We start from the raw sequence: 14,775 nt of genomic DNA on the forward strand, positions 1-14,775 counted from the left end.
TATCATGAAATAACATGATCATTCACGTTATAACGTTATAAAGTAAAATTATCATTATCTTGAAATAACTTCATAATATCACATGCGTGTCCAGATGTGTGCATCACTTTTAAGTGTCCTCTGGAAACACTTCTGTTGTGCTGTGGTCTTTGTAGTGTTTTCTAAATGCTGCGCTTGTGTTGTCAAATTGATGTTTTCTCAATTTGCTTGTGTTTTGTGTACTTGCATGTGTTTTCTTAAGTTGCAGCGCTGTGAGCTCTCAGGACCGCTGTATATTCCTATGTGTATGTGCACTCATTTGTGCCCTTACCATACATTACACACTCCACTCTTTGATTTCGGGGCCTTGACCCCGACTCAACACCACGTAAAGACACAATCATTCACAAGAAACCTATGTGTTCGCCTCCAGGTCGACCTTCCCATGAGGCTTTGTGTTCACTCTGAGACGGGGGTTCACTGGGCTGGCAGCGACGGGGTCTGCCTCTCAACAAGAAGTCCCAGCTTTTTTCCCTTCTTCTTTCTCCTGCCTGTGAGTGTCAATCAGTGGCGAGTCACGACCCGTGTGACAGTAATCAAAGTGAATAGAAGAGTAAGCCAGGTGGTAATTGTGTATTATTCAAACTTGCGGGGAGCATGCCACGCTGCTTTAGCCTGTTGATCGCTAATGTATAATTTAACGCAATCTGTGCATGTATTATAAATGAACAGGGTTTGCGAAGTGGCAAATAGAGTGCAATTAATGTCTCGGAGCTCAGAGCATGCAGATTGACTGTCTTTAGCCTATTTTTTCGTTGCTCATTTCTCTCCTTTCGTCCTTTTTATCTCCCATCCCTTCTCTTTCACTTCCCTCTTTCTCTCCCCTGTTCCCCAACCTCTGCTGTCTCCCTCTTTCTCTGGGAGTCAACTTTATAAAGGAGTATGAGTGAGAGTGAGTGAGTGAGCACTCTGGAGGCAGTCAATACCTTATCAACTCCTGCCGAACGCTGACACCTTGACGTCCTTGACAGCAAATTATTACTTTTTCATGACGCAACCAGGTGCAATTACAGCAACATCTTTGCGCTGTATCCTGCTGCTCCTGCAACTGTCAAAAGGCGTTCCTGGTGGGATCCTGGAGGAGCTGAGACATCAGTCTTTCAGTCCCTTTCCCAGATCTCTGCAAAGACAGACTGACAGACAGGAGCGAGGCAGGGGGACAGAGTGCAAAGAGAAAATAGAGGGAGCCATTCAAACATGCCCAAAGATTCAGTAAATAGTTGCATTCGACTCAAATTCCTTTTCTGGGAACACTAAGAGGTTTGTTTAGAGGGCTGTTGACTGACAGGGAGAACGTGGCAGAGTTTTGTTGTTGTTGTTTCGCTAGATGCAGGTAGCGAGCTAGCTGCTAGCAGCCCGGTAAACAATCGTGTTTGTAATGTCATCACACGCTCCTCTTCGCTCTCTCCTCGCTTCACACTGTAAACCCTGTAGGCTTGATTATAAAGTTTAACCACACTTTAACACACAACAACAGTGAGGCAGGAAAAAACACCAGGTAAACCTCAATTAAGACTTCAGAGTGTCACTTTCTCCCTGTAGCGCAGCAGCAGAAGAAGAGAACACAAAGAGCCCACAAGCCTGTGATGCCACCCCTGTGAATATGGGGATGCTGGGTTGGTGGTGGGGGAGAAACTTTGCCATCCTGGAGGTGGATGTTGCCTCATGTCTCTTTGTGTGTTTGGTGTGTCCCCTGGTTGGGAGCATAGGAGGGGGAGACAGGAGGGTGGCGGTGGCAATAGTGCGTGTGTGTTTGTTTCTATATATGTGTGTCATGGAGACGAAGGACAGGTAAGAGGAACAGAACAAACTGAACGCGCTACAGAGACACCTGAGAGTCTCCTCTTTCATCTCAAACTCATCATCCACTGATCCTCACCCCTTTTTCCTTCCTTTCCTCCCTTCCTCCCCCACTCACTCAGCCAATTTCCTCAGTTTCCCTTTAACACTTCATGTGCCTAGCAGGTTGGTTTTTCAAAAAAAACACACAGACTTATGTAGGTAATGACACCTCAGTGAGCTATTGGTTTTCCTCGGCCCTCTGTGTGTTTTTTTTCCTCCCCTCCCTCCCTCTCTCTCTTCCCCCCCCCCCCATCTCTCTTCAAGCCTTCTCTCCTTTACTCCCTCAGGCCTCCCCCACTCCTCCCCTCTCTTTTTTCCTGTGGTGTCAGACACAGATTTATTCTGCCTGTGATGCGTGTAGAGCAGAGGAGTGTGAGTGAGCGGGGAGAAGGGGAGGGGGGGGTGCAGGGTCAACGGGGGAGGGAGGTGTGTGTGTACAATAAGAGATAAGATCATGGCTCCCCAGGGGCTTGTTTGGCCCTGTACCCGATCCATCAAACGCCGGCTCCAAGTGCCAAGGTCAACTCTAATGAGCATTTTCTGGGGTCTTATTCTCCACGCTGAACACCCCCCCACCACCACCACCCTCCTCCACCAATACCACCACACACACTCACGCACAACAACATGAGCACACGCTCTCAAAACACACCTCGGACATACCTGCTCAGCTGTAGGATGGATGGCTGTGACAGGATATAGAACGTGTTTGCATGCATCCCAACAGGTATTTTACTGAGTTTTCAGACACAGCAGCGTGCAGAGAGCAGGTGCACAAGGTGAGTGATCTGTGTCAGGTGTGGGGACTAAAATCGACTCAATAATTTTTTTTTAATACTGACCAAAACGGTAAGTGATGCTTCAGACGCAGACACGGTCAATAGATGGTGGGGTTTGTTGACAGGTCGTATTCACGGTCATGACTCTGCTATTTTTCTTCAAACAGCTGAAGTTCTTGTATGGTTTTATTAGGCCTGTCACGATAATTACTATATCGACTTATCGTTCAGTATAAAAAAATGGACAATAGTTTTTTTCTGGACTCAATATATTGACTTTTTGTGCTTTTTTTGTGTTGGGTTTAAAGTAATGATGCAAATGTTTGACAGGCAGCACGAATTGACGAAAAAAACAACTATATTTCCCAAGCAGCCATTCCAGCTGTTTATATGTTATTCTAATAATAAATTAATATAATACATAATGTTTATCTCAGTGCAATGTTTTGTTAACAGAGCCTGAAAGTATATTTTATTTGTTTTGGTTGTTGTTTATTCATTTATGTTTTATTTATCTAGGATATTTTAATATTACTTTTCCAAATTTCAATTCCAATGTGTAATATTCTCGAGATTTAAAAATTAATTGCCATGGTAAAGGATGTATGCTATAATATCGTTATAAAACTAAAACGACATTAATACAACGATACTATTGTTTATCGTGATAGTTTCTGGGAAAATACATCGTCCTAAAAAATGTTTTATCGTGACATGCCTAGGTTTTATATGTAAAGACAACATTAAATAAATGTTTAACATCCAATTTCCCAATTTTACTTCTACTTAAAAAGTTTTAGGTTGGAAAAAACATCTTAATTCCCACAGAGTGTCTGACTCAAATGTACTCTGGATCAGCATGTTGCAACCACAGACTGTATTGGGCCATTCTTTGCTGTCCCCATGTTGTTTTTTGGAACCAGAAGCGACCATATTTGGACAAGCAGCTGAAGCTGTAGAAGAAGATGTCATTACCCCATCTGCACAGCCTGCCTGATCCATTCTGTGCATGTGCCCCATCGGTAAGCCTGCTGCACATGTGCAACTCTCAACAGAGATGGGAAGTAAACGTGATGGCTCAGTCGTTAGCTACAGGTGCATCTCAATAAATAGGAATATCATAGAAAAGTTTATTTAAGTCAGTAATTCAATTCAAAAAGTGGAAATAACACATTATATAGATCCATTACACACAGAATGAAACATTTCATGTCTTAATTTAATTAATTTCTTCTAATTATAATGATTATGGCTTACATTTAATGAAGACCTAAAATTCAGTGTCTCAAAAAAAATTGAATATTACAAAAGACCAATTTTAAAAAGTATGTTTGATATGGAAGTGTTGGAAAAGTATGTCCATCTATATGACTCAATACTTGGTTGGGGCTGTTTGACTTCAACTACTGGAAATGGACTTTTCCATCATATTCTGATTTATTGAGATGCACCTGTACTTCCTTTATCAGCTCTGCAGAAAACTGTGTGTCCTAACTCACTTACTTTTTAAGAATGTTTTGTTAATTGGTTTTAATGTCTTCTGGGGGCAGTCTGATGAGGTACGTATATGATATCAATATATAGCAAGCCAGTGTTGTTTGCTAACTAGCTAATTCGTCACCTTTTCCTTTTCTTTCTTTTTTTGTAATTATCTTTTTATTAGGAATTTTCCTAATAAATGTATAATGTATCAATAGCTTCTAGTTCCAAATGTTCATTACCTTTTAATAATATGAATATGCAAAGAAAAAAAAAAACAATTTAACTATTTACATCCAGAGGTGTATAGAGGCAAAAGGTAAATACATAACATGAATAAATAAATATAAATATCTGTAGCAGTTGGGCATCATTCAGTTGTATTCACGTCACTGAGATACAGTCAGAACTAGCAATCAAGACCATAAAGTCATCAGGAAAATGTTTACTGAGGTAATAAATCAAGTGAGAAGTATGAACATTTTCTCATAGACTTCTATACAAGCAGACTTCTTTTTGTAACCAGTGGAGTTGCCCCCTGCTGGAAGTCTCGATCCCAAGACACTTTTTACACATTTCCCTGCAAATTTTTGGCGTCTTTACTATTACTTAGAAACTGGCGGGTCAGTGAAGAGGTTTAGCACTGATGCATTACGAGGTTTGGAATACTTTAAAAAAGGGTTTTGTAAAGAAACATCGTCCTATTACTAAAGGCGCCACATTCATGTATCACATTGGCAATAGTATCAAGAAACTTAAAATAACACCCAGTCCTAGACAGGTCATATTTTCTGCTGTGAGTTTTCAGGTGTGACATCCGGACAATCTTCACACCAGCTCGCCCAGCTGTTTCCCCTACTTTCTGCATCACCAGGTTGGGCGCACACTTGGACAAAAAATGGGCCACAGCGCCAGGTAGGTGGGCTTTTAGCAGAAAGAGTCCCTCATCATCCCCTCATCACGCACTGATCTGCCAAAAGTTGTTAGGGTTTGAAGGCTCGCGGAGCGTGGGTGTGCGTCGGAGCATGTGGAGCATACTAATGAAGCAATAAAAGTCACCGCGGGAGGGGCGAGGGCGGGGGGTGAAGGCATGTTGGAGGGGAAGGTAGCGGCGAGCGGAGGATTGGGAGCCTCTGACAGGAGGTGTGATAATTGAGATGTTGCGACCCCACATATTACCTGCATATTGGCCAAATTAGGAAGCAGGGAGTTTAAGGCCAGAATGGAACGCTGGAGCCCCCCTGCCATGATCCACACAGTGTGTGTGTGTGTGTGTGTGTGTGTGTGAGAGAGACAAAACTAGAACATGGCCTGACATTATTTTTAACAACTGCTCAGTTAGGTGTAGAGGCAAAAAAATGTGTGAATTAAAATAAATGCCACAAGAAGAATTTTGACAATGTTGTAGAGGTGGAAATATAATTGACAGTAAATAATTCACTGCAAATGACATTAAACTGCATAATTACATGGACAGAATTTAACATTTTCAGTTTTGTTTGTAAAATCTATCAATATCAGCATATATGTTGTTTAATATTAGCGATTCATTGTTTTTTTTTACCTATTCTTTATTTAAATGGTCAGCAATTGGTTGACAATGTAATGCATTGTTTGTATAATGAAATACTTTGTTTAAGAAAGCAACTGTCTGAGTATCTTTACATAGTCATATTGGTGCAAAAATATGAAATATAACATAGAAAAAAAGCTAATTTATTTTATTTTTAAAATTCACTTTATCTGCCATCATCCCAGTAATCTCTGAATTGTTCCCCCTCTCAAATTGGTATCGGTCACAAAAATCCCATATTAGTTGAGTTCAATGCATTTCAGTGTGTTCACTATTTTTTGACCCAGAATTAATCATTTGAACAACATAATTTGTAGAAAGAAACGATACAGCGACAATTATCTCACCACTAGACCATTAAATTCAAACTTGTGTCAATTTTTAATTAGGGTCCCAGCATTAACAGTGTGATGACCCTATTGAAATTGGTCCATTTATTATTATAACAGCAAATTAATCACATTTTTGAGGGCTTTATCATATTCCAAAACTCACCAAAATTCCATTCCATCGAAAAATTAGGTACTTCATTGGGTTCAGAAATGGGCGTGGCAAAATCACCTACTAGCACCCCCTAGAATTGAGCCCCGAAAACAGGTTTGTTGTAGAGACACTGAATTTGGTACATACATGTATCATGGGAAGACGCACCAAAAAGTCTCAAGAAGGCATACCCAAAAACGAACAAGAAGTCAGCCATCTTGAATCGAATATGGCGTTTTAGACGCTTTTCGCCATTTCCAGGCCGCATACTTTAACTAAATCCCCCTACAGATTTAATCCGATCGGCTTCGGACTTGTTCAGTATCATCAAAAGGCCTTTGACATCAAAAGTTATTAAAAGCTTTGCAGAACGTCACACTATGGAGGCGTGGCATGGCGGCAAAATATGGCGTTTTGGCTTAAAACACAAGACTGTTAGAACTTCATCATACATTGCCTCAAACTTGTCATGCATGATGATGGTCCATCACCGAACAGTTCTACATAACAATATTTTCATAAAGTCCAGCCCCCTTTTCCCAGTTTGTCATAGAGACTTGCATGAGGTGTCAGTGAACTCAGCAGAGAGTCCTTGATTACCTCGCCCCTTCAACGATCGATGGACCTGACATGGCGGCTCCCCCAATGGCTCCACTCTGCTCGGGCCTGTTCATCCCTGCTTGCAGCTTTAATTATAATTATAATCTTTGGAAAACAAAAAACAGATCTAAGAAAAAAAACCTGGATTAATAGATGATGAAAATAATTGTAAGTATTAGCCCTAAAGAGGAGCCAAGGCCATCTGTCTCCTGGAGGAGAACACTAACAGTTTCCCACAGCATCTTGTAAAACATGCTTTCATTACTCTTGCATATGTGTGTGGGCGTGTGTGTGTGTGTCCTGAGTGACACTGGCGACGTGATTCATGGATGGAAGCACGGCCTCTTCGGTGCCCCCACTTCCCCACATGGAGGGAGAAGGCCAAGGGCCCGGCCCGCCCCGGCCTCCCCTGGCAGGGGGAGAGGGTAGGAGGGCGAACCTGGACCCTGTGCCCCCCTTGGAGTTACAGGAGCTGGAAGAGAAGACTCCACACTGTCCAGCAGCTTGTGTGTGTCTCCCTGTGGCAGCTGCAGGGGACCCCCCGCCCAATGTGAACCCACCAATACACCATCACTCAGGGGGAGTCGACATGACAGGTTAACATTGAACTATGACACCTTGCGTGGGGAAAACGACTCTTATCTTGCACTGGTTTGGCTGCTGAGATGCTTTCACTGGTTCCAGTTTGTCAAATGAAACGATTGGATACTTTAGTTGATTTTTTTCAAACAAGTTTTTCTAAAAGACCATCTTGGGATGGCTTTTGACAGGCATTTCTCACATTCTCACAAATATTTTGTGATTAAATCATACTTTTGCTATTTAGATTGTATTTTATTTAGACACAGTCCTTGTAACGCTGTTTTTGTTCAGACAACAGTAACAGTTTTAGAATTTAAGTTTGGCTAATTTTGTTTGATGAAAACAAGGTTTTGGAGAAACATTTGTTCATATTTCTCAAAGCAAAGATTGAAAAAAGTAACACAGGTTATCCAAACTAAACAACAAAACATGTTGGCATCCAAAAGTGCAAGAAAGTGTGACCAACTACTGAGTAAAAGACAACAACTTTCCTTTGATATGAACAATCAACAGCAAAAGTAGTTATACTTATTTAAATGCACCTTGTTAAGTAGTAACAAAAAGTAATGTAACAACTCCAAAGCCAAAGCTAATGTTAGCTTAGCCCCAGTCCCTGACTGCATGCAGAACTCTAGAGAAGTCCCATCTTCAATTAAAGGCTCACAGACACAATGAAAACAAAGCTACCATTGGCTAACTGGCACACCATGCAAATAAAACAACTTTTCAGTTATAGAGGCACACTTCTCAATTGCTTCCCTTCACCTCCTGCCCCACTGAGCAAACAGAAATAGTATTCTCATTAACAGTTTGTAAAAGTAATGCATTATAATTGAGTGGCCTTGAAAAAAGCCGTTTCTTCCGTGTTTTTTCGATTGACTACTCCTCCCAGAGTGTTGGTCCCACATACACTAGAAAAGGTATCAAATCGACCAGCTCGGCCATGACAAGTGTGCTATGACTTTTCTAAGGGTTTCAGCAAACGTTTTTCAAATTATACGGCAAAAACGCGCCAAGAAATCCCTCTAATGTTACCCTATGGAGAGGCTAGAGTGGATAACATCATCACTAGAGTGCAGAGTGAGAGAAAAAATTGTTATTGTTATAGTTATAGTTGATGCGCCACCAACTCGCACCCACAGCCTCATAGACCGCCGTGTTAAAAAGGTGGGAACATTTCTGGAGGAAAGCAGAGGTACCAGTTTCTTCTGATCTCTCTAAAAAAGACAATTTCTTCATTTTTCTTCACAAATGTATGACGAGGAAACATTTTGCTGTTTTTCGCTCTCAGTTAGTGGCTTCACAGGAGCAGTTGATTTCAGTTGATTGCTCTGCTCTGATTGGTGGCTGCCACCTGGCCCTGGTTGCTTAGCTACCAAAGCCTGCCCCCACCCAACACACACACACTAACTGAAAACTGTCAGTTTACACTAACTGATCAGTTTTACACACTAACTGACATGTTTTAGATACAAACTGACGAGTTTCACGCTACTTTCAGACGGACAGACAGACACCTGGTTTATTATCTTACATGACTTCCTCCTCTTTTCCATTTTGAAAACATTTAAAATTGTAATCTAATAATGTATGGGTGAGAGTCACGGGCCGGAGTCAAGCACACTCAAAACTTTTCTAGTTCATATATATGAAAGATCTCTAGTGGTGACAACAAATGTCAATATGGGTTCTAAAAAGCTGCGCCTCCTAGCACACAAAATAATACAATACAATACAATATATATATTTGTTGTCACCACTAGAGATCTTTGTCACTTTAAACATGATAAATGTTATTTTTTTAAGACGTCTGAACAACTGGTATGATGTTCTTGCAATGGCACCAATTTGACTAATTATTAATTCATTTAATATCAGTTGATGTCCTACTGCTAATTAAAATACCTAACAGTAAGTAATCATTTAAGCCATGTTCTCTCCATCTCATCCTGATTGCTCTAATCATCTTCTTGGTTTAGGCCCAAGAGGTCAAAGGTCAGAGAAAGTAGGCTTGGCCCTAGTTTGAAGGAGCTGGCATTCCTCATGAGGGACGATTATGATGGATGGTCTTGGGTCCTGGTCCTCCCTCTGCCCACACCCCTCTCCATTGGCTCCTCACTCACCTCTCTGCCTCTTGGCACCGTCCCTCCATCCCCTCTTATCCTCTGACCAGATGTGTTCGCTGAACTCTGTCAAGAATAATAAAACACTGGCTGCTAGGGGGCGGGCACGCCAGGACCGACAGCGCAGGACTGGTGGGTCGGTGCATATACAGATGAAATACACACACATTAGTCAAGAGGGCCCACTGAGGCATCCAAATTATTGTAGCTATTAATTAAAAGTGGTTTTTGTGATGGTGTGGGGAAGGTTTAGACAAGCACAGGCTGATTCCCATGACATTGAAAATTATTTGAATTACAATAAACTAGGGCTGGGCAATATATCGATATATTTTTAAAAGTGATATGGAATTATATATATATCGATATAGTTCAATTTTTTTTTCTTTCTTTATATATAAATGCTGCCCTTACTAGGGTTTGTCATATTTAGTTATTTTGTAATGTTCATTATTCTTTTCTCATATAAATATATTTATTTCAGAAAAAGATTGGCCTATTTTATTTCATAGGCTATTTTTATTTAAGATTTTTATTTTATTTGAATGTGCACTTTATGGAGGTTTGATTTAAAATAAAAAAAATAAAAATAGGTACTCCTGTTATACAGTATTTATGTTCACTTAAATAAACAGTTTCAATAAAACTACTTGTGACATGTCATATTTGACTTTGACTGAACATTTGCACTCACTTTGTGATAAAAATATTGGGATATATATCATATATCGATATTCAGCCTAAATATATCAGGATATAACTTTTGGTCCATATCGCCCAGCCCTACAATAAACTGAAGGTGTATCGCTATCTGCCTTGTTTGACAATATATTGCAATTGTGAACAGAGACATGACTTCTCTTGTCAAATTGCAGTGTCCAATTGTGCTTTGTAGAGAACATAGTATAACCTAGATCACCCTTTACATCCATTAAAATTGCTAGACATCAAAAATTCATAGAATACAACACAAAACATGACACCGTCAGCACAGTTGCTTCATTAACAGATGAAAATGTTACAGCCACTCAAACACTTCAACCAATACCAGGACATCACATGCTGCATATTACCGTGAATGCAAATATTTACTAAGGTGTGGGGTAAAGTGGCCCCATGGGAATCCAAATGTGGGGAGTTAATGAGGCACACAAGATCAGCACCACTCAAACTGTTAATTAACCCACGTTAGTTTGGATACAGACCCAAAGAACATGGACTTGTCCAATTCTTTAGTCAAACAAATCTATTTTCCAGGCTTTTGTCATTAGCAAAGTGCAATGATCACAACATTCAGGTCATCATTTAGCCAAATAACAGCAAAAATATGTGAACACTCAAACATATGGCAATAGGTCAATGTTTAACATGTTCTTGCAAAACAACGTTTGGTGTGACCTCTAGTTGTCTTAGTTATTATAATGGGAGTAAAGAAGGAAGTTAGGTCATGTAGTATAAAGAGCGTCAAAGTCCGCATACGGAGGAGGTCTGAGTGCATGGACGGAACAAACAAACAAACTCAGAACGATGCTTGTCCCGTGTCCAAAATTCACCGTTGACTTCCAACCCTGATTCCAAAAAAATGTATGCCTAAATAAAACCCAGAAAAGAGCTTTGATTTAAAAAAAAAAAAGAAAAAAAAAAAAAAAAGGTACTTCTGTTGTTATACAGTATTTATGTTCACTTAAATAAACTTCAATAAAACTACTTGTGACATGTCATATTTGGCTTTGACTTTGACTGATGATTTGCTGTCACTTTGTGATTAAAAATATCGGGATATATATCGTATATCGATATTCAGCCTAAATATATCAGGATATGACTTTTGGTCCATATCGCCCAGCTCTATGTCGAAGTGTCCTTGGGCAAGATACTAAATGGCCCACTGATGCTGCGTTCATCGGTGTGTGAATGAAATCCCAATGGTGGCAGGTGGCACCGTTGTAGGATTACACTCTATATAAGTGCAGTCCATTTACCATTTACCAAGAATAAAAACTGCATTACTGTGCATCAAAGTTTCTTTTATATTTTGATTGCAATGCATGTATCTTATTGTGCAAACTAACTTTTCTCAAAGCGTTATCAGTTGGTTTTGGTGCATCTGATGGGGACAAAATCAGCCATTTCAAAAATTGGTGGGGACATGTCCCCAGCATCCCCAGTGTACATAACACCTATGACTTTAACAGCCTCCACTCTTCTAGCTTCAGGCTTTCCAACAGATATTAGAACTTGGCTGCAGGGCTTTGCTCCCATTCAGCCAAAAGAGCATCAGTGACGTCCAACACTGATGTTGGCTCATCATGTTCCAGCTCATCCCACAGGTGTTGGGAGGGGTTGAGGTCAGAGCTCAGTGCAGGTCAGTAAAGTTCAACAACTTCAAATAAAGCAAAACTTCTTTGACTTTTAGAAACAAGTCTGGTGAAACTGCCACATAAACAACAACAAAGTTTCCTGTCCGAGTCAAATCAACCACGAGGCTACCAATTCTAGAATTAATGAACTACTGCTGAACCCAATCCTGCTTCATAGTCCATTTGCACTTTAACTTTGATTATTCTCACACTCCCCAATATCCAGCAGCTTTTTTAACAAGCACATGGAGACAGACCAGACTATAGAGACTATACAGTTGTCTCACTGTGACATTTGCTCTCATGGACAGAAAAGTTTAGGATTCACTGTTTCCTCTGGTCGTACGAGTCTCGAGTCGACAGAGGAGCTGGAGAAAATGTCAAACATTGCTCATCCTGTTTTGAAAGGCTGGCGTCTGCGGCGAGCACCCAACTCTGTTGATGGAGGATGAAGAAAAGGGGAAAGATGAAGAAGAGGGAGAAAGTGTTCTCTGCTCTGATGTCGCTGCTCGGGAAGCCCTCCTGGGACAGAATCAAAACCTGCCTCCCCTGAAACCCTCTCACCGCAGGCGGCCGGTGACCGCTGGCCCCCACAGAGCCGCCGGATGAGAGCGGAGACGAGGAGCGATGGCAAAGATGGAGGCAGGGCGAGCACATTGATGGCTAGAGTGATGATTTCCTTCACACACACACACACAGACACAAATGCCCCCACTCATCCTAACACTTCCTCCCACCTCCCCCTGGCCCTGGAGGCAACACACACACTTTCTTCCTCACACACACACACACACCATGGTTAGGCCTCCAATTAAATCAAAAGTGGTTTGTTTTTATTGGTCTTTTGCGCTGACAAGTGGGCTATCATTCTGACGGCTCTACCTGTCAGCGAGCAGCTGAAAATCCTCCGTTGACAATGCCCAATGCTTCCAATTAGGGGAGAATCAGACTCCTGGCGCGCTAGCCATCTTTCCACCCTCCCCCCCAGGCCCACCTTCCCTCTCTTTTTTCCTCTGCACTCGCTTCTCGATCCTCTCCCCTCTCACTCTTGCTCTCCTCCATAATATCTCCCTCCTCCTCCTCCTTCTTCTTCTTCTTCCTCTCCTCCTCCTCCTCCTTTCCTCTTTCTCTCCAGGAGAAGGGGGTCTGTCTCCGCTGCAAATTACCGACACAAAACGAAGGTGGTGGCGGCGCTGGCGCTGGGAGCTGCCGGTCCAGGGCCCTGTCAGCATTAATGAGACGATGAAGGTTTATTTCGCCCGCATGCATGTGCTAAATTCTTTCTTGTGTGACAGCTGACTGGGAAATGTGAGTGTTAACCTTATAAAAGATTCAGCGGGTTCTCATTATTTTCTGTCAACTCCAGTACCTGATGGCGTTAAGGTGCATCATTTGCATCCCTGACTGGTCCAGGGTGCAGCAGCAGCTCCAGAGCAAGCGCCTTTTTCCTTTTTCTTTTTTTTCCCCCTCCTTGCCTTTTTTTTTAATGCTGTTTGTTTGTTGAGAGGAGTCATCTTTTTACATATATCCCCCTCGAAAGACATGCTTTACTCGATGTTCCAAAACGATAGAGATGCCAAAGTTTATTCAAAGGCGACACACATTTTTACAAAACATATCTAGATATATATTTAACACACCTGCTCAATTGAGCAAGTAAATAAAATGTTGCACATTGTTTTCTTTTTTTTTCTCCCCACCACAATAGCCGAGGAAGCAGTGGAAGCCCAGCAGGCGTTATTAGTAGTAAATCTTATGGACAGGATTTCAATAATGCAGAGAAAAATATAAAAAGTAAATAAAACAGCACAGATAGATTATTAATACTGACAGGTCAGTATGGACTATTATGATGAAACTGCACCTGGTGCCAGTTAATCTTTCTTATGGCTTTATATTATTGATATTTTAGTAAATATTCAAAGACTACAGCCTGATCAGGATGAAATATTAATATCAATATTGGTGTTAAATACATGGAATTAAATTAAACTGTACAGCTGTCAGCCCAGCCAGAGGAAAAAAACTGTCTGCATTCCACTGAAATGGCCCAAGGGTGCCAACTTTGTTTTGATAAAAATGTGAGTGGAAGGTGAGGGGCTGTTTAATGTGGATCAATAATGAAGTATGATTTCATCATGTGATGAAAACAGATGGAAAGAGAGAAGAAGAGGGAGACAGCAATTCACCATTCGCTGACCGTTTCCTGGAAACATTCCTTCTTCCTCTCTTTAACAGGGATCAATAACACCCCTCCACAACATCAGTGTGTGTGTGTGTGTGTGTGTGTGTGTGTGTGTGTGTGTGTGTGTGTGTGTGTGTGTGTGTATTTCATCATTTCAGAAACAGTTGCTCCGGCCCTCAAATTCTGACCACTTCCTAGAAAAAAACCACACACAAAAAATTGACCAGAGGGACACTTGTCAAAAATCAGCAGCATCATGGTCCAAATCATTACACTACACTACACTACACACACACACACACACACACACACACACACACACACACACAACACACACACAACACACACACAACACACACACACTGGCTGTATTGCTGCACTGCCTCCTGCCAAATAAAAATACATTTCTCAGATTTTTAAGGATTTAAAAACTTTTACCAGTACCTTTTGTATTTGTATTTACTTGCACAAAACGTTTTTTTGTTATTACACATTTAAAACACATCTAAACAGTACACTTGGCCTATATTATTGCTAAAATAAATATTTGTTGAATCAAATTTTTTTTTTGATAGCCCATGTTTTAACAAGCGATAAAGTTAGAGGATTTGCTGCTTTTTGGTTTCCGTTTTATATCCTCATAATTCATATTTTTTAATATTTGGGTTGTGTCTCGTTGCTGATAAAACAAGCAAAAATATGAACGAAATAATTTAATATAAAAATCATC

Source organism: Centropristis striata, chromosome 19 (genome assembly GCF_030273125.1).
Source record: "Centropristis striata isolate RG_2023a ecotype Rhode Island chromosome 19, C.striata_1.0, whole genome shotgun sequence".
Taxonomy (NCBI): Eukaryota; Metazoa; Chordata; class Actinopteri; order Perciformes; family Serranidae; genus Centropristis; species Centropristis striata.